The 24,349-nt window shown below is 41.6% G+C and overlaps 1 long non-coding RNA gene across 1 annotated transcript; it reads left to right on the top strand.

Annotated features, from left to right (window-relative positions):
- Positions 1–373: 373 nt before the first annotated feature.
- On the top strand, positions 374–18,246 carry LOC106024462. Its single transcript, XR_001198323.1, has 3 exons — positions 374–549; positions 17,324–17,525; positions 18,148–18,246. It is a non-coding gene; the product is annotated as an uncharacterized LOC106024462 (long non-coding RNA).
- Positions 18,247–24,349: the final 6,103 nt, after the last annotated feature.

Below are 24,349 nucleotides of genomic sequence, written 5' to 3'. Positions count from 1 at the left end.
ACGCTTACACGTGAAACGTATTTTGTTTGGAGAGCAATAAGCATCACAAACAATCTTGCATGACAGATATCTATTACAAAATAATATTTTCTAAGAATTAGATGTAGGCTATTTGTAAGCGAATAGGCTATCGTAAATTGTAGGAAAACTGGTCATTAATTCCAACCCCATATACATCGACATAATACCTTTTACGTTTAGTAGACAGAAAAGGAAAAAAGAGAAGGATGTCAAATTACTGTTCAGTTAAGCAGAACTGAAATGCCCTGTCGAATGTGGTGCACACGAGTTAAACGTGCTAATGTTTCCATCTAGCGTTTCTATTTTGAAATTACACCGAAACTTGCCTTCAACCTTACACTTCACAAGGGACTTCACTTTGAGCTTCGAATATTTTATTTTGTATTTCAGCAGGAGGATCTTGTAGTTTATGCGTTGGGAGATAAGAAGCCAGTGTAACTCACGGATAAGAGGGGTGATATGCTACCGGGACTTGGTGCGAGTGAGTAGTCTGGCCGCAGAGTTTTGAACCATTTGGAGCTTAAAGAGGTATGTAGAATTGATGCCGGTGAGTAGGGAGTTGGAGTAGTCAAGAGGGGACGTTATGAACGCATGTAATAGGGTTTCAGCAGCCGAACGGGAGAGGTAAAGTCTGAGTTTGGCAATGTTGCGGAGATGGAAGAATTAAGATTTTACAGTCTGTTTAATATGCTGATCAAAGGAGAGTGTAGAGTCCAGAATGACGGACAAGTTTTACAACATTTGATTTGATGCAAAAATCACAACTAGAATCTTCAAAATTTCACACATTTGGAAAAACACCGTTTTATTGCAATAACTTTTACAAAAAGTTTCATAGAAACTTCATTCCAAGTTCAAGATATTCTTCCCTAGGTCGGACATCTTTTACAACTTTTGATTTGATCCAGAAATCACAACGCAAATCTTTGAAATTTCGCAAACTTTGCCAAACGCAGTTTTATTGCAGTAAACTTTTTAAAAAGATTTATTGAAACTTCATTCCAAGTTCGAAATATTTCCTAGTAAGCTGAACAACTTTTACAACCTTTAAATTGATCGAAAGAGTACACTTAAATTTAATACACATTTTCAAACTTTGAAAATTACCATTATATCGCAATAACTTTTTAGAAAAGTTTCATAGGAACTTCATTCCAAGTTCAAAATATTGTACCCTAGGGTGGACAACTTTTAGAACTTTTGATTTGATCCAAAAATCACAACTAGAATCTTCAGAATTTGGCAGATTTGAAAAAACACAGTTTTATTGCAATAACTTTTACAAAAAGTTTCATAGAAACTTCATTCCAAGTTCAAAATATTCTCCAGTAACCAGGACAACTTTTACAACCTTTGATCTGATCAAAGGTTGTAAAAGTTGGGTGTGGAGGGAATGTCTTGGATGACACGCCTCTTCAAAATTGCGTGGGAGTCTGGGAAAGTGCCTAAGAAGTGGCAGACCGGGGCGGTGGTTCCCCTTTTCAAAAAGGGGGACCAGGGGGTGTGTACCAATTACAGGGGTATCACACTTCTCAGCCTCCCTGGGAAAGTCTACTCAAAGGTACTGGAAAGATAGTCGAACCTCAGATTGAAGAGGAACAATGCAGATTCCGTCCAGCTCTTTACTCTTGCAAGGATCCTGGAGAGGGCCGGGGAATATTCCCATCCAGTCTACATGTGTTTTGTGGATCTGAAGAAGGCGTATGACCGGGTCCCCCAGGAGATACTGTGGGAGGTGCTGCGGGAGTATGGGGTGAGGAGGTCCCTTCTGAGGGCTATCCAATCCCTGTACGTCCAAAGTGAGAGCTGTGTTCGGGTTCTCGGTAGTAAATCGGACTCGTTCCAGGTGGGGGTTGGCCTCCGCCAGGGCTGCGCTTTGTCACCAATCCTGTTTGTAACTTTTATGGACAGGATATCGAGGCGTAGTCAGGGTGGGGAGGGGTTGCAGTTCGGTGGGCTGGGGATCTCATCGCTGCTTTTTGCGGATGATGTGGTCCTGATGGCATCATCAGTCTGTGACCTTCAGCACTCACTGGACCGGTTCGCAGCCAAGTGCGAATCGGTTGGGATGAGGATTAGCACCTCTAAATCTGAGTCCATGGTTCTCAGCAGTAAACCGATGGAGTGCCTCCTCCGGGTAGGGAATGAGGTGTTACCCCAAGTAAAGGAGTTAAAGTATCTCAGGGTGTTGTTCGCGAGTTAGGGGACAATGGAGTGGGAGATTGGCCGGAGAATCGGAGCAGCGGGGGCGGTATTGCATTCGCTTTACCGCTCCGTTGTGATGAAAAGAGTCGGAAGGCAAAGCTCTCGATATACCTGTCAATTTACGTTCCTACCCTCACCTATGGTCATGAAGGCTGGGTCATGACCGAAAGGACAAGATCGCAAGTACAAGCGGCTGAAATGGGTTTTCTCAGAAGGGTGGCTGGCTTCTCCCTTAGGGATAGGGTGAGAAGCTCAGCCATCCGTGAGGAACTCTGAGTAGAGCAACTCTTTGCATCGAAAGGAGCCAGTTGAGGTGGTTCAGGCATCTGGTAAGGATGCCACTAGGACGTCTCCCTAGGGAGGTGTTCCAGGCACGTCCAGCTAGGAGGAGACTTCGGGGTAGGTCCAGGACTAGGTGGAGAGATTATATTTCGACACTGGCCTGGGAACGCCTCGGGATCCCCCAGTCAGAGCTGGCAAATGTGGCACGTGAAAGGGAAGTTTGGGGTCTCCTGCTGGAGCTGCTGCCCCTGCGACCCGATACCGGATAAGCGGATGAAGATGAGATGAGAACGAGACTTTGTGAAAAAATAAATAGCATTTTCCAAAGTTTAAAAATGTGTAAAAAATATGTGTACTATTTCCATCAGATTAAAGGTTGTAAAAGTTGTGCAGCTGACTGTAGAATATGTTAATCTCTGAAGGAAGTTTCTATGATACTTTCTATTCAATCTACAACCCTGTTTCCAAAAAGGTTGAGACGCTGCTTTAAATATAAATAAAAAAGAGTGCAATGATGTTCAATCATTTAAACTCTACATTCAATAGAAAATAATGCAAAGACAACATATCATGTTGAAACTGACAATTTGTTGTTTTATGAAAAATATATGCCTACTTTGAATTTAATGCCCACTACATCTTTCAAAAAAGTTGGGACAGAGGCAACAAAACACTGGAAAATGTGTGTAATGCTAACAAACTAAACCTGGTGGAATATCACACAACTACTTAGGTCAATTGCTAACAGGTCAGTAACATGAATGGGTATTTAAAGGTCATTCCAGAGAGGATGGGTCTGTCAGAAATGAGGATGGGGAGGGGTTCACCACTCTGTGAAAGACTACTCAGGCAAATGGTGCAACAATTTGAGAATAAAATGTCTCTACGTAAAATTGCAAAGAGTTTGGGGATCTCATCATCAACAGTACATAATATCATTAAAAGATTCAGAGAATCCGGAGAAATCTCTGTATGCATGGGACAAGGCCGAAAACCGATATTGGATGGCTATGATCTTCGGGCCCTCAGACGGCACTGCATTAAAAACCAACATGATTCTGTAGTGGAATTCACTGCATGGGCTCAGGAACACTCCTGAAAACCATTATCTGTGAACACAGTATGTTGCTGCATCCACAAACGCAAGTTAAAACTCTACCATGCAAAGTAGAAACCATATTCACTCACCTAAAGGATTATTAGGAACACCTGTAAAATTTCTCATTAATGCAATTATCTAATCAACCAATCACATGGCAGTTGCTTCAATGCATTTAGGGATGTGGTCCTGGTCAAGACAATCTCCTGAACTCCAAACTGAATGTCAGAATGGGAAAGAGGTGATTTAAGCAATTTTGAACGTGGCATGGTTGTTGGTGTCAGACGGGCCGGTCTGAGTATTTCACTATCTACTCAGTTACTGGGATTTTCACACACAACCATTTCTAGGGTTTACAAAGAAGGGTGTGAAATGGGAAAAACATCCAGTATGCAGCAGTCCTGTGGGCGAAAATGCCTTGTTGATGCTAGAGGTCAGAGGAGAATGGGCCGACTGATTCAAGCTGATAGAAGAGCAACTTTGACTGAAATAACCACTCGTTACAACCGAGGTATGCAGCAAAGCATTTGTGAAGCCACAACACGCACAACCTTGAGGCGGATGGGCTACAACAGCAGAAGACCCTACAGGGTACCACTCATCTCCACTACAAATAGGAAAAAGAGGCTACAATTTGCACAAGCTCACCAAAATTGGACAGTTCTGATGAGTTTCGATTTCTGTTGAGACATTCAGATGGTAGAGTCAGAATTTGGCGTAAACAGAATAAGAACATGGATCCATCATGCCTTGTTACCACTGGTGGTGGTGGTGTAATGGTGTGGGGGATGTTTTTTTGGGACACTTTAGGCCCCTTAGTGCCAATTGGGCATCGTTTAAAGTCACAGCCTACCTGAGCATTGTTTCTGACCATGTCCATCCCTTTATGACCACCATGTACCCATCCTCTGATGGCTACTTCCAGCAGGATAATGCACCATGTCACAAAGCTTGAATCATTTCAAATTGGTTTCTTGAACATGACAATGAGTTCACTGTACTGAAATGGCCCCCACACTCACCAGATCTCAACCCAATAGAGCATCTTTGGGATGTGGTGGAACGGGAGCTTCGTGCCCTGGATGTGCATCCCACAAATCTCCATCAACTGCCTTGTTGAATCAATGCCACATAGAATTAAGGCAGTTCTGAAGGCGAAAGGGGGTCAAACACAGTATTAGTATGGTGTTCCTAATAATCCTTTAGGTGAGTGTATAAACAAGGTCCAAAACTTCTGCCACCTTCTCTGTGTCCAAGGTCATTGAAGATGGACTGAGATGAAGGGGACAACTCCTGTGGTCTGAAAAATCAAAAATGTAAATTATTTTTGGGAATCATGGATGTTGCATCTTCTGGAATAAAGAGGAGAGGGATCAACCAGCTTCTTATCAGTGCAAAGTTCAAAATCCAGCTTCTCTGATGGAATGGGGGTGCATTGTGGCATGAGCACTGATTAATCCTGAACAATATATACAGATTTTGGAGCAACATATGCTGCCATCCAGACTATGTCTTTTTCAGGGAAGGCCTTGCTTATTTCAGCAAGACAATGCCAAACCACTTTCTACATGTATTACAACACAATACCCGATAATGATAAAGCAAAGACATGTTATGAAAAATGTTTTGCGTCTTTCATCAGATTAAATAAATAAGAACAACTGGGATCTCTGTCTGGGTGGATCATTTAAAAAAAATACACAATGCTACAAAGACGTTTCTGAGTGAAATCTGTTACACTTAGGGTCATTTTCATCAAGGATCTGTCTTTACTTCGCTCCATTCATCTTTTTCTCCATCTTGACTAGTCTCCTAGTCCTTGCTGTTGAAAATCATCCCCATAGCATTATGTTGCCACCACCATGCTTCACCATAGGAATGGTATTGGCCAGGTGATGAGCGGCCCATGTTTTACTCCAGAGTTAAAAGGTGGTTTCATCGGACCAGAGAATATTATTTTCTTGTTTTGAGAGTGACGGGTCAGACTAAGAGCGGTTCAAAACACCCCTTAATGATGAAAAATTATTTGAGTTCCGTGACGTCGCCCGGTATGGCGCAGCCGGGGCCCCACCCTGGAGCCAGGCCCGGGGTTGGGGCTCGCACGCGAGCGCCTGGTGGCCGGGCCTTTCCCCATGGGGCCCGGCCGGGCATAGCCCGAAGGAGCGACGTGGGGCCGCCTTCCCGTGGGCTCACCACCCACAGGAGGGACCATAAGGGGTCGGTGCGTACAGGATCGGGCGGCAGTCGAAGGCAGGGGCCTAGGCAACCCGATCCCTGGACACGGAAACTAGCTCTAGGGACGTGGAACGTCACCTCGCTGGAGGGGAAGGAGCCTGAGATAGTGCGTGAGGTTGAGAGGTTCCGACTGGAGGTAGTCGGAATCACCTCTACGCACGGCTTGGGCTCTGGAACCACACTCCTTGAGAGAGGATGGACTCTTCACCACTCTGGAGTTGCCCATGGTGAGAGGCGGCGGGCTGGTGTGGGTTTGCTTATAGCTCCCCAGCTCTGCCGCCATGTGCTGGAGTTTACCCCGGTGAACGAGAGGGTTGTTTCCCTGCACCTACGGGTTGGGAATAGGTCTCTCACTGTTGTTTGTGCCTACGGGCCGAACGGCAGTGGAGAGTACCCGACCTTCTTGGAGTCTCTGGGAGGGGTGCTGGAAAGTGCTCAGACTGGGGACTCTATCGTTCTACTGGGGGACTTCAACGCCCACGTGGGCAACGACAGTGACACCTGGAGGGGTGTGATTGGGAGGAATGGCCCCCCTGATCTGAACCCGAGCGGTGTTCAGTTATTGGAATTCTGTGCTAGTCACAGTTTGTCCATTACGAACACCATGTTCAAGCATAAGGCCGCAGGTCGATGATCGACTTTGTTGTCGTTTCATCTGACCTGCGGCCGTATGTCTTGGACACTCGGGTGAAGAGAGGGGCGGAGCTGTCAACTGATCACCACCTGGTGGTGAGCTGGATCCGATGGCGGGGGAGGAAGCTGGACAGACTCGGCAGGCCCAAGCGTACTGTAAGGGTCTGCTGGGAACGTCTGGCCGAGTCTCCTGTCAGAGAGATCTTTAACTCCCACCTCAGACAGAGCTTCGACTGGATCCCGAGGGAGGCTGGAGATATTGAGTCCGAGTGGACCATGTTCTCCACCGCCATTGTCGAAGCGGCCGTTCGGAGCTGTGGACGTAAGGTCTCCGGTGCCTGTCGAGGCGGCAATCCCCGAACCCGGTGGTGGACACCGGAAGTAAGGGATGCCGTCAAGCTGAAGAAGGAGTCCTATCAGGCCTGGTTGGCTTGTGGGACTCCTGAGGCAGCTGACGGGTACCGACAGGCCAAGCGGACTGCAGCCCGGGTGGTTGTGGAGGCAAAAACTCGGGCCTGGGAGGAGTTCGGTGAGGCCATGGAGAAGGACTATCGGCTGGCCTCGAAGAGATTCTGGCAAACCGTCCGGCGCCTCAGGAGAGGGAAACAGTGCCCTACCAACGCTGTTTACAGTAGAGGTGGCCAGCTGTTGACCTCAACTGGGGATGTCGTCGGGCGGTGGAAGGAGTACTTCGAGGATCTCCTCAATCCCGCCGTCACATCTTCCATTGAGGAAGCAGAGGATGAGGGCTCAGAGGTGGACTCGTCCATCACCCGGGCTGAAGTCACTGAGGTGGTCAAGAAACTCCTCGGTGGCAAGGCACCGGGGGTGGATGAGATCCGCCCTGAGTACCTCAAGTCTCTGGATGTTGTGGGGCTGTCTTGGTTGACACGCCTGTGCAACATCGCGTGGCGGTCGGGGACAGTGCCTTTGGGATGGCAGACCGGGGTGGTGGTCCCTCTTTTTAAGAAGGGGGACCGGAGGATGTGTTCCAACTACAGGGGGATCACACTTCTCAGCCTTCCCGGGAAAGTCTATGCCAGGGTTCTGGAGAGGAGAATACGGCCGATAGTAGAACCTCGGATTCAGGAGGAACAGTCTGGTTTTCGTCCGGGCCGTGGAACACTGGACCAGCTCTATACCCTCTACGGGGTGTTGGAGGGTTCATGGGAGTTTGCCCAACCAATCCACATGTGTTTTGTGGATTTGGAGAAGGCATTCGACTGTGTCCCTCGCGGCATCCTGTGGAGAGTGCTTCGGGAATATGGGGTCCTGGGTCCTTTGCTAAGGGCTGTCAGGTCCCTGTACGACCGAAGCAGGAGCTTGGTCCGCATTGCCGGCAGTAAGTCAGACTTGTTCCCAGTGCATGTTGGACTCCGGCAGGGCTGCCCTTTGTCACCGGTTCTGTTCATAATTTTTATGGACAGAATTTCTAGGTGTCAGGTTTGGGGACCACACGATTTCGTCTCTGCTCTTTGCGGATGATGTTGTCGTGTTGGCCTCTTCAAACCAGGACCTTCAGCATGCGCTGGGACGGTTTGCAGCCGAGTGTGAAGCGGTGGGGATGAGAATCAGTACCTCCAAATCTGAGGCCATGGTCCTCAGTCGGAAAAGGGTGGCTTGCTCACTTCAGGTTGGTGGAGAGTGCCTGCCTCAAGTGGAGGAGTTTAAGTATCTAGGGGTCTTGTTCACGAGTGAGGGAAGGATGGAACGGGAGATTGACAGACGGATCGGTGCAGCTTCTGCAGTAATGCGGTCGATGTATCGGTCTGTCGTGGTGAAGAAAGAGCTGAGCCGCAAGGCGAAGCTCTCGATTTACCGGTCAATCTACGTTCCTACTCTCACCTATGGTCATGAGCTTTGGGTCATGACCGAAAGGACAAGATCCCGGATACAGGCGGCCGAAATGAGCTTTCTCCGCAGGGTGGCTGGGCGTTCCCTTAGAGATAGGGTGAGAAGCTCGGTCACCCGGGAGGAGCTCGGAGTAGAGCCGCTGCTCCTCCACATCGAGAGGGGTCAGCTGAGGTGGCTTGGGCATCTGTTTCGGATGCCTCCGGAACGCCTTCCAGGAAAGGTGTTCCGGTCCCGTCCCACCGGGAGGAGACCCCGGGGAAGACCTAGGACACGCTGGACATGTATCAGTTTGATGTTGTTTTAATGAACAAATGAGCTTTTCTTTCATAAACAAATACATAAGTCACCCCAAACTTTTGAACATTAGGGTAAGTCTGCGACTCAACCGGCTGTGCCATTTCTTGAGTTAGAATGTGTTTTAACTCAATTATTATATAAGGTAACCAGTAGAGGTCGTTGTTTGAAAGTGTCAGGCATCAAACAACTTTAGAAGCCTGCATTTTACAAGAGGCTTTGGAAAAAGCATGTGATCAGAAGATGACATTAATTATCTGGTATTGTTACACCAATGCATGCCTCAGCCCAATCGAGCATTTTGCATAGACCAGAATGGGTTGAAACATCAAAGCAAGCTTTGTTCAACCTTCAGATCAACAACCATTAAAAAACATTTGCATCCGTAGTATTATTCTTGGCTGTGATAGACAAAATATGAACATAACCTACAGTGGATATAAAAAGTATACACACCCCTGTTAAAATGCCAGGTTCTTGTGATGTAAAAGAATGAGACAAAGATTAATCATGTCAGAACTTTTTTCCACCTTTAATGTGACCTATAACGGGAACAATTAAATTGAAAACAAACGGAAATCTTTGAGGGGTAAAAATAAAATAAAAAAACTCACAATAACCTAGCTGAATAAGTGTGCATACCCTTAAACTAATACTTTGTTGAAGCACCTTTTGACTGACAGCAGTCAGTCTTTTTGGGTAGGAGTCTTTTAGCCTGGCACATCTTGACGTTGCAATATTTGCCCACTCTTCTTTGCAAAAGTGCTCCAAATCTGTCAGATTGCGAGGACATCTCCTGTGCACAGCACTCTTCAGATCACCTCATAGATGTTCAATTGGATTCCGGTCTGGGCTCTGGCTGGGCCATTCCAAAATGTTAATCTTCTTCTGGTGAAGCCATGCTTTTGTGGATTTGGATGTGTGCTTTGGGTTGTTGTCGTGCTGAAAAGTGAACTTCCTCTTCATCTTCAGCTGTCTAACGGACGCCTGAAGGTTTTGTGCCAAAATTGCCTGGTATTTGGAACTGTTCATAATTCACTCCACCCTGAATAAGGCCCTGGTTCCTGCTGAAGAAAAACAGCCCCAAAGCATGATGCTGCCACCACCATGCTTCACTTTGTGTATGGTGTTCTTTGGGTGATGTGCAGTGTGGTTTTGAGCCAAACTTACCTTTTGGAATTATGGCCAAATAGTTCAACCTTGGTTTTATTAGACCATAACACATTTTCCCATGTGCTTTTGGGGAATTTGATGTTTGTTTTTGCAAATTTCAGCCAGTATACGGGAGATTGTTGTCACATGTAGCACACAGCCAGTACTTGCCAGAAATTCCTGCAGTTCCTTTAATGTTGCTGTAGGCCTCTTGGAAGCCTCCCTGACCAGTTTTCTTCTTGTCTTTTCATAAATTTTGGAGGAACGTCTAGTTCTTGGTAATGTCTCTGTTGTGCCATATATATCCACTGTATGTGAAACTAAATCAGATTATTTCAACAAGCCTGCTTTCAGGCTTGGTGATAATTTCAGATATGATATTAAAAACGGACAAGCAAAAGTAGAAACTAAAATAAATGTTTTGTGTATATTATTTACCCAGAAGCTCTCTTCCATAGCTACAATTCAATTTTATAGTGACCATGAATGCAACCTTTTTTTATATTGTGGTTTCAATATTGATTCAAAACACAATTAAATAAAAAATAGTTTACTGACAATATAAATGGGTGGGTATGAGATGGGGGGCAAGTGGGGTTGAAATTGGGGTGGGGGACTTGGGGGAGGTTGAAATGAGAGAAGGATGAAGATAATTTGAAAAACTGAATATTTCTGGGTTTCTTCAGAAATAAGTCAACCACCTAAATGTCCTCCTTGGTAACCACTTGAGAAAAAAAGGAGATAGTAGAGAACATACTCTTAAAAAGAGACATTACAACTGTATATTTGTATCCAATAGTTTATAAGTAATATAAGTAAGTAATGTCATAGTATGACAGTAGAAGTACACTTACAGTTTTCTGCTTCTTCCCCCTGAGTGCTTTCCAAGGAGTTGAGAATAATCCACGCTGGTTCTTCTTCTGCTTAGGAGTGGTAGTTGAGGATATGATGACATTAGGTTTGGTGCAGACTGGATCAGGTTATTCGCCACAATGGAGACACTTGTAGACAGAACCTGAGACACAAGGTATGGAGCAGACTGGACTAGGCCTTTCTTCACAATGGAGACACTTGTAGACAGAACCTGATATACAAGATTTGGAGCAGACTGGATCTGTCATGCCTTCCACAACCACCTCCTCTTAGTGTCTGTGTGTGTTTGGGCACCGGGCTCCTGCGATCTGGTTCCTGGTTTGCACTACAGCTCCACTACTCCACCTCTAGAATCCACACCTGTGGTTCATCTCCTACTCAGCTTGCTGTTAAATACCCTGGTTTCCCATCCACTCATCGCTAGATCGTTGTTGTTCATTTCCTGTTAGTAATGTTTGCGGCCGCTCTGTCTTTATTCAGAGTAAACCTTTTTGAGTTGCTCTTCCTTGCTGTCCTAACCGTGTTTTCCTCTGGTCAAAGATCCACCATATCCTGCCTACAACCTAGTCCGCCTGCCTGCCTGCCAGCCTACCCCGCCTACCAGCCCAGCCCTTACCCCTCCGGCCTTGCCTCTGTCCTTCTACCCCCAACCCCTTCATTAAACGCCCTTGAGTTCAGTTGCTTGTGTCTGGTGTTGTGCGCTTGGGTCCACTAGTGGTAGCTCCCCTAACAGGATCAGGTCATTCTCCACAATGGAGACACTTGTAGACAGAACCTGAGACACTAGCTTTGGAGCAGACTGGACCAGGCCTTTCTCCACAATGGAGACACTGGTAGACAGAACCTGAGACAATAGGTTTGGAGCAGACTGGACCAGGCATTTCTCCACAATGGGGAAACAACTATATAGATCCTTTGGAATATGCAAGAGTTTCAGTGGCCCCAACTCATCCAGGATAAAGCTCTCTTCTTTTTTTTCTTTTTTTTTTTACAGTCGGAGGAAAAGTGTAGCAAACAGTCAAGTGTAAAGAGCTGTTGGTTTAATTCATGTAGTGGTAATTCTACCCGCATATCTCTGTGAATATTTCTCCCTCTCTGACTCTGGTCCATCGAGTACACTGGGTTGCATCACTTTTGAGAGACACCTTAAAAGAAACACCATGACAGCACAGGATAAACAACAAATCATTTTAGCTGTAAGAAATTAATTGACTTTATTGACTTTATTATTTACTTTAATTCTAAAAATGAATGGTATCTTACGTAACAACAATACATGTCATCATTAATGGAATAATGAAGCCGAGACCCTTGGTCACCTTTGAGAGCCACCCTAAAAGAAGCACATGATGACGACACAGGTTAAACACTAAGATGTCTTTAAGCTACTTTTACTACTATCTCCTGGACTGTGCATTTATTTACTTCAAATAAAAAATCATTGGATTAATGGCTATTAGGAGATTTAAACATATTTCTTATACCACTAATTTTCTTTCAAATCAGTGAAGTAAATGCTTGTTTAATATGAAATAGAGACAACTTGGACAATGGGTATTTATATAGGGTGATATTACAGCTATAAAAACCAGCTTTTGTGTCACTAAATAGCTTAACTACTAACAGCAAATGTTTTCAACCAAGTACTTTTTAATAAAATCAGTGAATAGTGGACTTTAGCAAGGACATTTAATTGCAGGCTATTGGTATTGTTTATGCAGAACAGTGTTGTGGAGTTTGCAAACAATTCATTTTTTTTAGCTAATCAGTGAATTGGGAATGAAATCACAAGTCCTTTTGTATCACTCATTCAAACGGTTGGCAGCGCATATGAACAACATGATCACAGGCTTCATACACAATCCTCCAACTCAGTGCTCCTTCCAACGGCTGGAGCTCAGTTCTATTTCGTGGAGCTCTGCCCCATAGGTGGACCACTGCTCCTGTTAGTTTACCCTTTTTGCACTTGTGCAGTTCAGCCTGAGAATTTGAATGTACTCGCTCGGCATCAGCCAATGAGTGCAGTACCGACATTTGTCCTCCCTTTTACTTCAGCCGGCTCCAGTGGAATTTTCCATCTCTTGCCGTTGCGAGTTTCCTGTGCTGGGTGGTGGGATTAGGGGTTTCCTTGACTACTGCTGTCCACCCTTGAGAGGGCAGTGAAGCTTTGGGAGGGCAGTGATTTTTCACACCCATCCAAAGGCAGTGAGGGTCAACCTAACCCTGTTTGGAGAGCTATGTAGAGGGCACATGGGGTGCCCCCCTTCCAGGTGTGTGCTTCAGTGAAACCCTTCTGCTGTTCACTGAAGTTGAGGTCTGAGAAGGGCCCGCGGGGGGCGTTGTCCCAGCTGCCGAGTCTGGAGGGAACCCCTTGGTTAGTGCCCCCTCTGGCTGTGTACCTGGGGCCTGGAGCCAGTGCTTGGTCTTCGGTTTGATGGTCGGGTGTCCACAAAATTTTGGCCATATGTTGTACGTGCAAGAGATCATCTCCTGAGTAATGTAACCCCTAGGTAACATTCCTGTGACAAGTTGTTTGTGTTGCCGGTCGGACGAGTGGCAGAGAGCTTGTGTGTGCTAAGCCGAAGGGAAGGCTTAGCGGTATCCAAACCAGGGCCAGAAAATACATTTCTGTGCTATCACGACCAATTACTGAAGTGTTTTGGAGTAGTTTTCCGCTTGCAATGCAGTTTTACAGTAGTAGTACGAACCATTTCCATTAATGAATGTCGACGATACTAATAACGCTACTTACAGACAGGGACAGAGGTGAATAATGGATTGTTTGAAAAAATATCTGGAATATCTCTTGGGAAGTGGACTTTGAAATAATTTAATAATACATTTTGGATGAACTATCCCTTTAATGAAGCTGCCAGTTGAGGACCTGTGAGGAATCTGTTTCTCAAACTAGACACTCTAATGTATGTCTTCTTGCTCAGTTGTGCACTGGGGCCTACAACTCTTTATATTCTAGTTAGAGACAGTTTCTGCCATTCTGTGAACAGAGTAATACACATTGTTTTATGAGATCCGCTGTTTCTTGGCAGTTTCGCAGACAGAATAGCCTTAATTTCTCAGAACAATAAGAGACTGACAAGTTTCAGAAATTCTTTGTTTCTGGACATTTTGTGCATGTAATCGAACCCACAAACACTGATGCTGAAGATACTGAACTAGTCTAAAGAAGGCCAGCTTTAGTTTTCAGCGGTGGTTACATAATCGTGAATAGGGTTTTTAATGATCATTTAGCCTATTAAAATGATAAACTTGGATTAGCAAACACAATGTGCCATAGGAACACAAGAGTGATGGTTGCTGATAATGGGCCTCTGTACATCTATGTAGATATTCCATTGAAAATCAGCTGTTTCCAGCTACAATAGTAATTTACATTAGCAATGTTTAAAATGCATTTCTGTCCAATTTGATGTTATTTTATTATACAGAATATTTGCTTTTCTTTCAAAAACAAGGACATTTCTAAGTGACCTGAAACTTTTGAATAGTAGTGCACATGTGTGTGTGCGTGTGTGTACGTGCACGCACACACACACACACACACACACACACAAACACCTTATCTATAAATGTTCAGCATCTTGCCCAAACCTAACAAAGCCCCATGTGATAATTCCAGAGATTTAACCATCTTTCCTATGCTGTCTTGCTGTGATGCTTTCGTAAATATTTGAACCTTTCCAGTTGTACCATCTCTTCTAATGTAGCCTTAAAGATTAATGTTTTACACAAAAGAATAACCATATTTTCCATGATGGTTGACCATGTTTTTTAAATCACCAATCAGTATATTCTGTATATCTATCTCAGTAGAAATACTGTACCATGACCCAACACCAATTTTGAACTTGATTCCAGAATCCACCACTAATCAGAAATGAAATTGAAACTTGACAGGACCCCAAAAAGAAGATAACATTGGTTATAATAAATTTTTTATTTTACTCCATTAGCTTTAAATATATATTTTAGTATATTTATGGTGGAAATTATAGATTGATTAGTTGATTAGATTTTACAGGATTATGGCTCTGTATTTTTAAAACATACATCAGTTAAATACAGTATGTGTACGAGCAAAGCAAATGATACATGTTCATGTTTTAATGATTTCAACTTAGAACTGCAGTTCAAGGTGCAAGTGGCAGGAAATAGGCTGATTTGAGGGGTAGGGGAGAGTGGGGTGATTTGTGCCAGGGGGGAAGTAGATCCACCCCTTGTTTCTGGAAAATCATAGAAGAAATTTGTCATGTGACCACATCATTTTGAAAAGCCATCCATTGTACTCATCCTCCAAAGAAGAGAGACACATGGCATGAGAGGTAAGCACATTTTAGCTAAAGAAAAACTTTTATTTTTTCCATGATTAAGGTTTTTGATTGTAGTGTCTGAACAATTATAGACAAGTTTGAAAACATTTCACATGTTTTAGTGCTTTAGTACTTATATGATTATATTCAACATATTATTAATTTGTAATTGTTCTCTTACATTCTAGCATTTAAACTATGTGACATTTTAAATTTAGACCAAAATCCATCATGCCATGCACTTATAAATGGAAAACAGACAGGGCTTCAACTCTTCTTGTGGAGTTGGACAGAGCAGTGAAAGTGGTGCAACAGGGAAAGAGCATACGTCAGGTGGCAAGGGAGATGAAGATCTGCAGGATGACCCTGCAAAGATTCATGGAGAAGAAAAAGATAGCAACAATGACAGGGTATAAGAGAACAGAACTTGCCAACCAAGTCTTCAAAGAATACATGGAGACAGAGCTGTCAGACCATATAAAGGCACTAGCAGCAATGTTTCACGGCATACGTGCCATGAAATGCTGTGAGCTGGCTTTTGAGTATGCATGAAGAAATGGCATTGATATCCCCGCCAACTGGATCAGAGAAAAGAAAGCAGGTTAGGTTAAGTGTGCATTTATTAAGGAAAAGTTATAGGGAACATTGATAATTATTTTCCCAGGAAATGCTCATTATCAGTTATCACCATGCACATCCTACAGAGAAGCAAAACTGGGTACTTATTTAGAGCATATAACTTGACCTCATGTAAAATCTGAATCTAAACTGAAATGGTTCAATAAGGGATAAATAAAGAGATACCCTTTATGCTAATAAACTATTAACCTTTTCTAGGACCTGATTGGTTCACAGCCTTTAAAGCACACCACCACTTGTCAAAGCCGCACTCCTGAAGCAACCTCTCTTGGAAGAGCTACTGCCTTTAATAGACACAACGTGTTCTTTGATAACCTCTCTAAAGTGATGGACAGGTAATCATCAATCATAGGATCTCTCTCTCTCTCACACACACACACACACACACACAAGAGGCAGCCAGGGAAGGAAAGAGGGCACATCTTTATAGGGTCTTCTGCCCTGAGTAGCAGAATTGACATTTACATACAGATACACACAGATACATTTTGTATTGAATTTGTCTTGCTTTCATATAGCATTACAGTTCATAACATTAAAATGTTCTGTTTTACTTCAGAAATCACTGGCACAATTTACCTCAACGTATTCCCCCAAAGGCACAACTTACCCCGTACATGGCCTCACTTTAAAGTCACTTTGAGTAAAAACTGGCACAACTCACCCCACTTTCCCCTAATAGAATATACAGAATATACAAATTAAGAGACCACTGCACCTTTTTCTTTCCTTTCCAAAAAAGTTCAATTTGCAGTGGTCTCTTAATATTAACACTTCTGTTCCTCACCCAAAAATAGGAAAGGAAAGAAAAGGGGACATTGGTCAAACATTTTTCTGGAGCTGTATATGTACCAATGAAGCCAAAGGATCATTACTTTACAACAGAAAATAGTTACTAATTTCAAACAGGTTTTTAGCATTCAGGTGTTTTTAAAATTATTATTGCTATTGGATTATCCCTAAATGTTGGTCATGACAAACATTTACGCTCCATAAGTGTCACTCTTATTGTGATCAAACAACCTTGTCCAAAGATCAAAGAAATGTATCTCTCTTTGTAATTTGTTAACTCAAAAAAGGGAGGGGCATCTTATCCCTTTGCCACATAAATACTGAAGGGACAATGGACTCATACCTAGGTGACTCATTTTGGATATTCAACCAAGCTGATCACTTCAGAACAAATCTCAAGAAAGAGACTTCTTTTTTAAGTAAGATAATGTATTAGGATGTTTGTAATGTTGTTATAGGTGAATGTTGCTCTTATTACTTTTTGAGTGTTTAGACATGTTAATTTGTTTGGAGGAATACATGATAATGAGGCAATACATTTGATTCGACTACATTTAAGAACATTTCATTTACTAAAATGTCTCACTTTTTTTGTCATTTTGACAATTACCAAACTAAGTTATTATTCCAATGACATCTTTCAGTCCAATTGACAAAGACTAGACTAAATAAAAAAGGTGCCAAAATTAACACTTTCTTAAAAAAACAGTGGTTTCTTCCAGTGTGTGTGAAACTTTGCAGCTTCCAAAAGCATATTGTAATTTTATAAGATTCTACATTATTTTGGATCTTGCACAATCCCACACAAAACAATGGCTAGACATGCCTTGTTATAAGATCAAGACAGATTTGTTGGATTTGTGGATAAGGTGAATTTCTCTGATTTCTTGACACATTTTTTTTATATTACCTGCAGAGGTTTGTCACCACCACATGAAAAAATAGGGAACTCCAAATAACTGTGACTGGTTTTGGATTCACTGTCTTTCAACCCCAGCTGAAGATACAAAATGGAACGACTTCTATGGCTGCTGATGGTCTTCACATGCTGTTATGCCGTGCCAAAAGTTTAGACCTGTGAGGTGTGAATGAAGCGTGAAAAGGAAATCAACAAAATGGTGAATTAACTGTTTGTCTTCTTTTAATAAAACAGGCAAAAATGCCTGTGTATTCCATGGGCTCAGGTTCCGGCTCCTTCCGAGAGGAGGAAGGAAAGACATGGTGCGCCAAACGGTCACGGAGCTGCCCATCGATGGCTATGGCCTGGGCGATGTAGATGTCCAGCGACATGGAAGCGCTTATGCACGCCAGCTCTATCTGGACCTCAGTTCACAGTCCCCTGCAAATAGTGGTCCATAGAGCTGGCTCATTCCAGCCACTGGACGCCGCCACCGTCCAGAACGACGTCTGGAACATACTGCCTAGAACGTGTATACTCTGAGGCCATATTCATTCCCTGCCTAAGGCGCATAACACACCCAGTTAAGACAGTGATTATCGTGGTCGTGGCTGATCTCCAAAGTATAATTTACATTGGAGAAGGAAACCACGACAATGCTCCGGATTACCATCATATTTATGATTTGGGGATTTTAGCTCTGCATTCATATAGGAGGGGTCAATTGCTCTCATTTGCTTAATTCTAGCTTGTGCATGTAGTGACTTTGACCTTGATCCTTATTAAGTAACACAATGACATGATACATACATTCTAAATTTGTTACATGGCAATTCCTATAGGTGTACTTTTGACAAGAAAGGGCCCACTGTCAGGACTCAGCCCTCCTGAACTGTGTCTGTCATTACATCTTCCCAAGTACCAGTCTCCTTGTTCCCAGCACTCCACGAAGGCACCCATAATCACCACTGATCCTGAGCACCTGCACCAGTCTACACACCTGGGGGGCTGATTGCCACTCTCCCTATAAATAGGAGAGTTCTGCTTTCAGTCCCTGCCGGATTATTGTACAGCCACGTAATTATTACAGTGTTCTCTACCTAATTAAGCAAGCTATCCTATTTCCCGAGTATCCTATTTTTGTTATATTCTGCTCACCGTGTTTTTCCCCCCGTTCGTTTCCAGCCCCTTGTTCCGAGACCCGTCCTGTACCTCCCTCCCAACCACCTTCCTGCCTTCCCGTTAATGAACTTCGCCTGGACTGACTCCCCGCTCTGTTGACCAAATCCTGCCTGACCTTCTGACCATTCTTGCCTCCCGGACTTGTACCACTGCTATCCACTATCATCTCAGACTACTACAATAACCATCATCATTGTCCTTTTACCCCGGTGTCTGTATCTGCTTCTGGATCCTACCTCTGTCCTGAGTCCCGGGAATCGTGACACCCACAAATGAATAAATGTGTATTTTGCTGTTCATTGGTTTGGGGTCACTTAGAAATGTCCTTGTTTCTGAAAGAAAATAAATTTTTTGTCCATTAAAATAACATAAAATGTATCAGAAATACAGTGTAGTAGACATTGCTTATGTTGGAAATGACTGTTGTAGCTGGAAACAGCAGATTTTCAATGGAATATCTACATGGGTGTACAGAGGCCCATTATCAGCAACCATCACTCGTGTGTCCCATTGGCATTGGCTAATCCAAGTTTATTATTAAATTATAAATCATTATTTCTAACCTTGTCAATGACTATATTTACTATTCATTTTGCTGTATTTCCTATTCATACTTATTTCATGTATGTTTTCATGGAAAACAACGACATTTCTAAGTGATCCCAAACTGTTGAATGGTAGTGTATGTCATGTGGACTGGAATCTATTAAAATATCTGCAGGTTGTACAAAATTAAAAGGAAGGATTTCATATTGAAAAAAAAAACTACATTCTGATCATTTAAATGGAGGATTGAAAAAATGAATTGTCATAATTAATAAATGAGAGAAGGCATAAAAGTCCCAGTTTGAAACCACCATAAAGTAACTTTTTGACAATGAAGGGAACAGAGAAATCGAACATTGGACCATGACCTATACCTTCTACTGATTAATCTCTCTTATCATCATAGGACCTTCAGTCAGAGGGCTATTGACGAGCAAATATCACTTAAACCACTCTTACTGCTTTGTAGTGCTTTAGTTGTTCAGCCAATTATTTTTAAAGGTTTGTTAACTTTCACAAACTATTAAGAAAATTGCTTAAAATATTTCCTTCTTGTACAACTTGAATATCTTTTTTTATTCCTACTGTTACAGATATGTCAGGAATGGAAATCATTTTCCCAGTAGAGTCAAATACTGCCTACGTTAAGATCACCCCTAACATGAACAAAATCTACTTTGCTGTGACGGTCTGTATTCGATTCTTCACCGACTACCGTACGAAGGAGCAGGCCATTTTCTCATTGGCCACACCTTCACATGCTGATGGTTTTGTTATATTCAGGGGTGATGGGGGAAAGTACAGGGTGTACATTGGAGACAGAGGTATTGTTTTCACAGGGTTGCCGGACAAAATGAATGAGTGGAACTCCGTTTGTGGGACGTGGAATGCTGGTACAGGAATTACTCAACTGTGGGTAAATGGAAAGCCAAGTGCAAAAAAAGCTCTCCACGCTGGTGGCTCCATCTCTGGCACTGCAATCATTATTTTAGGTCAGGACCAAGATACATATGGTGGAGGGTTTGACACGTTTGATTCCTTTTATGGACATGAGACTGATGTCCACATGTGGGACACAGTGCTTTCCCCTTGTGAGATTCAAAGCTATATGGAGGATGGGATATACACTCCAGGAAATGTGATAAACTGGAAATCACTGGAACAAACAAGTTTTGGCAATGTTGTTATTGAGAGGAAGCAAAACCTGATCTGCTAATTTTTTTTTACCTAATATGCTTCTAGTCTTCAGATTTGATTGTTTTGTTATGATTTTTTTGACTATCATGAATTCATTAATATGATCAGAAATGTGTCAATTGTATACTTGTTATGATACATTTTGACTGAAAGGGAGCTATAACGGAGCAGCGTTTAAATAATCCAAAAGATGGCAGCAGTGAGTCACATCTACAGCTACTGCCCAGCGTTTATAAAGTACAGGTGCATCTAAAAAAAATAGCATTTTTTTTTCTCGATAATAATAATAATAAAATAATGGTGACACCATCATATATTCTAGATTAATTACATATGAACTGAAACATTTCAAGCCTTTTTTGTTTCAATCTTGATGATTATGGCTTACAGCTCATGGAAATAAAAAATCCAGTTATGTGTAATTAATCTAGAATATATGAAGGTGTCACCTTTAAACTTTTCCACAATATATATATATTTTGAGATGCAATTGTATTTGTGCTACAGTATGTTACTCTGTAAAGATCACATCCAGCAGTGTTCAGAATAAAGAACCAAAAACACTATGCTTGTGCACGTGAACTTATTTGTGATTCCACAAAAACAAATGTTGAACATCATGTTACATGCAACACTCGAACAGAAACGTATATTACCTGTCCTAGCATTGTTGCAGTGAATAAAACTTGTATAAACCAAAAATGTCTAAAACTGTTTAGATTATTTCTGTGAGTTGCTTTGTAAAGGAATATATCATTCATTAAATTCTCAGATGTTTCTTTCTTTATTAAAAACACTTTTGAAAATTGCAAATCCTGAAAAATGGCCTGTCCATATTGGAATTGGATCTTTCATAGTTGTTATGCTAAAAACAGTTATTTATGAAAAAAACACATTAATAACACATTTAAGTTGTTAAAACATGATATTTTACATACATTCTAAAAATAAATTGTATTTTACAAATTCTGTCACATTTACATAAAACATTATATAAGAAAATGTGCAATATGCCTTTGAGTTTATGACTCAGGAGAAGTGACATAATGTGATTGAGTTGATAGCTGACACGATTAAAGGTGAGTTCTGTCTTTCTTTAAATTGTATGATTTTAAGCTTGTTTCTTTAAAGGAGGATGAGCTAAACGGTCAGGCCCTGTCAAAAAATAAAATATCCTAGAAAATAATAAACATTTTGTAAATCCAAAACATGCAAAAAAAATTACAATATTCCTTGCTTGCGTTCTAACAGTTTTGATTCTAGTTTGCTAATAGTCTGAGCAATAGCAGTTAAAATGGCAGATCGCCTTGTCACAGCCCTGTGACAGTTTATAAATAAATGGCATTGTTCCATTTTATTACCTTTATTGCATACAATGTGTATTAAACGCATGCCATAGTAAAACACTATTTGAATAAATAGACATTACATTGTAAATGTGTAAGTTTTCAATGCTCATGGACAAAAATTTTGAATTTGGTCCATCTTTTACCTAGGCCTATGTAACACTGCTTTTGAGTTTGCATACATCTAGGCTAAAGAGAACGGCCACAGCCACAGCTAGGGCCTTCAAGGTTGCAAAGCTTGTGGAGTGGAAAGATTAGAAAATAATTATCTTGAATTTAATGTTATTGTACTGGTTACTACACCTGCACGTGCATAGCTCAAGCAGGGTGTTTGTGCCATTCTAGTTGTTCATCTGAAAAAATATTTTTTTTACTTATATCAATTAAGCACTGAAGTTGGGTCCCATAACATGCACGCAGCCCTGTTACCAAAACCTATTTAGCCTGGCAGAGGAAGAGAAAAAACTGTGAATCACATGACACAGAGGAAATGACATCAAGTAACTTGCTAACATCATGGGTAGACCAAAGGTAAGTCCTCTCTCTAACCAACACAACCCTGTTACTCATATTATCAGAATAAGATAAATACATTTGAAAGTTTTCTGATTTTATTTATATAACTAAGTTTGTCCTTCACAGTAATGCTACATTCCACAGCTAGCATTTACTCTGAGAAAAAGCTTACATTACCATCAATTTACAACCCTGTTACTTGCCACCCTGTTACTATAATTCAAGCAATTGCACTGCAGTAACAGGGTTGTATCTCCTTCAGGTCACACAAAGGAGACAATGTATTATCTATAGTAAAATTTACACCAGAACCCTTTTATCCCACAGATGACCACACAGAAGAACCCATGCACAGCACTCCAGAAGAAGTGCAGTGGCACATTCCAGAGGTTTTGGGGAAATGGTGTGCCCTGGTGTACGACCACACCATATGCCCAGGGATCATCCAAGAGGTGAAGAAGACCCAGTGGCAACTATTTTTGATATGCTTATTAATTTAAATGCTATGTTGTCGGCCTACTGTAACATTACTATTTTTTGTTTGTCCATTGAATATGTTTTATCCTTCCTATTCATCCTGTTGATCCTTCTTCGAAAGAATATGAATATTTTATTAAACAACATTCTAGTGGACCTGGGTATTTATTTGTCACATTTTATGTTATAATCTACAATCAAATGTAATGAAATCCATTCAAACCTGTTACTCTAATTTCAACCCATTTGCCATATAATGTTTATGAAAGTAATCTGAAATTATTTTTGCAACTCACAAGGGTTTAACCTAATAGTCCTTTTAATAGCTTGAATGATTATATGTGTAACATATTTGAGAAAATATAAAAAAATAAATACTGAAATTAATTTAAAAAACATGTGAATATTGAAAATTGGGATAGACAGATTTTAAAAGTTGCTTAAATTAATATAAATTAAGTCTGAAATTAAAAGAGTAGTCAATGGGTTTATGACTTTCTTTACTTAATGGTAAAGGCTTTATTCAACAATAATTTAAAATATACTTTTTTCAGGTTCCTAGGTATTCGTAACAGGGTTGCATCAATGCACCAAACATAGTGCACAACAAATAAAAAATCTCATAAAATGTGTACCTGTGAGGCCTGAGTTAGACGAATCAAATTATTTTATTGTTTATTACCTATTTTTCTTAAAGGTGTCCTATGTAGCCATTTCCATTTAAAATATCCGATAATAACCCTTACATACCATCAGTTAATGTGAAAAAACAGTCTCTGGCAGTGTCAAGAATGACACACCCAGTGCCATGGTTGGCAAGTAAAACGTAGAAGTCTGGGACGTTGGTAGGCGTGTACTTCTTTGAAGGTGTGTGAGGTGAAGGCCAATGACAAGCTTTGCTTGGGTTCATGTAGCCTACACTGAACGCTCCAGAAACAATTATACTATGTAGAAAATCATTCGCATAACACTTGTTTATTCGATTTGTATGAGCGCAGATATGTTTTAGGAAGGTTTCTCCAAAGTCTTTGGTTGAGTCAATAATGTAACGTTGTGTCCGAGCAGACAATCCTTGATTCAATTTCTTGCTGGAAAATAGTGTTATAACATGATGTTCTCTGCAAAATGTTAAGAAAAACGAACATGCATTGTGGGTTGTTTTACTAAACCTTAAGCTTACACGAATATTGCTTGGAAGAAGCAATTATATTGCCTTTTAGCTAGATTAAGCCTTGTGCAAACTGGTCGAAGTGCACATATTATTGTTCCAGCTTGCACTAGCTAGCACGATTATAGTTTCATATTCGCTAGATAGCCATCAACGAGTCTCTGAAATGGCATCACATCTAACGGAACAGATAGCCCAGATTACATTTTTTGATTGGTTTAGCAGTTTACTTTGTTTATTCTATGTTCCGTTGTTATGGAAACGGCCCATCAACTTGAACTCTTTTGAAACGAAAGTCTATGTTCATTGTTCCAGCATTGACAGTTTGAGGTGACACTGCTTCATACCAATCAGTATGCTTTTAGTTAGTAATGATAATGTCAGAACCTAATGGAGTTATAGAACACATATATAACTCAATAGGTGGCGTTTAGTTGCATAGATGCATAAAATGTATTTTTTTGTAAAATCTCCTATGCAAAGCTAGCTTCTTTTTTTTTTTTTTACATTTATATGAGTGCCTGGTGGTGCTTACTATCCACTACAGTTGACTGAAAAGTTGCTTCTATTTCTTATAGGAATCCCAAAACCATGTTAGATATAATCAGGGAT

This window comes from Esox lucius, chromosome 9 (genome assembly GCF_011004845.1).
Source record: "Esox lucius isolate fEsoLuc1 chromosome 9, fEsoLuc1.pri, whole genome shotgun sequence".
In the NCBI taxonomy this organism is placed as follows: domain Eukaryota; kingdom Metazoa; phylum Chordata; class Actinopteri; order Esociformes; family Esocidae; genus Esox; species Esox lucius.
This window is presented reverse-complemented; position numbering and strand designations above follow the sequence as displayed.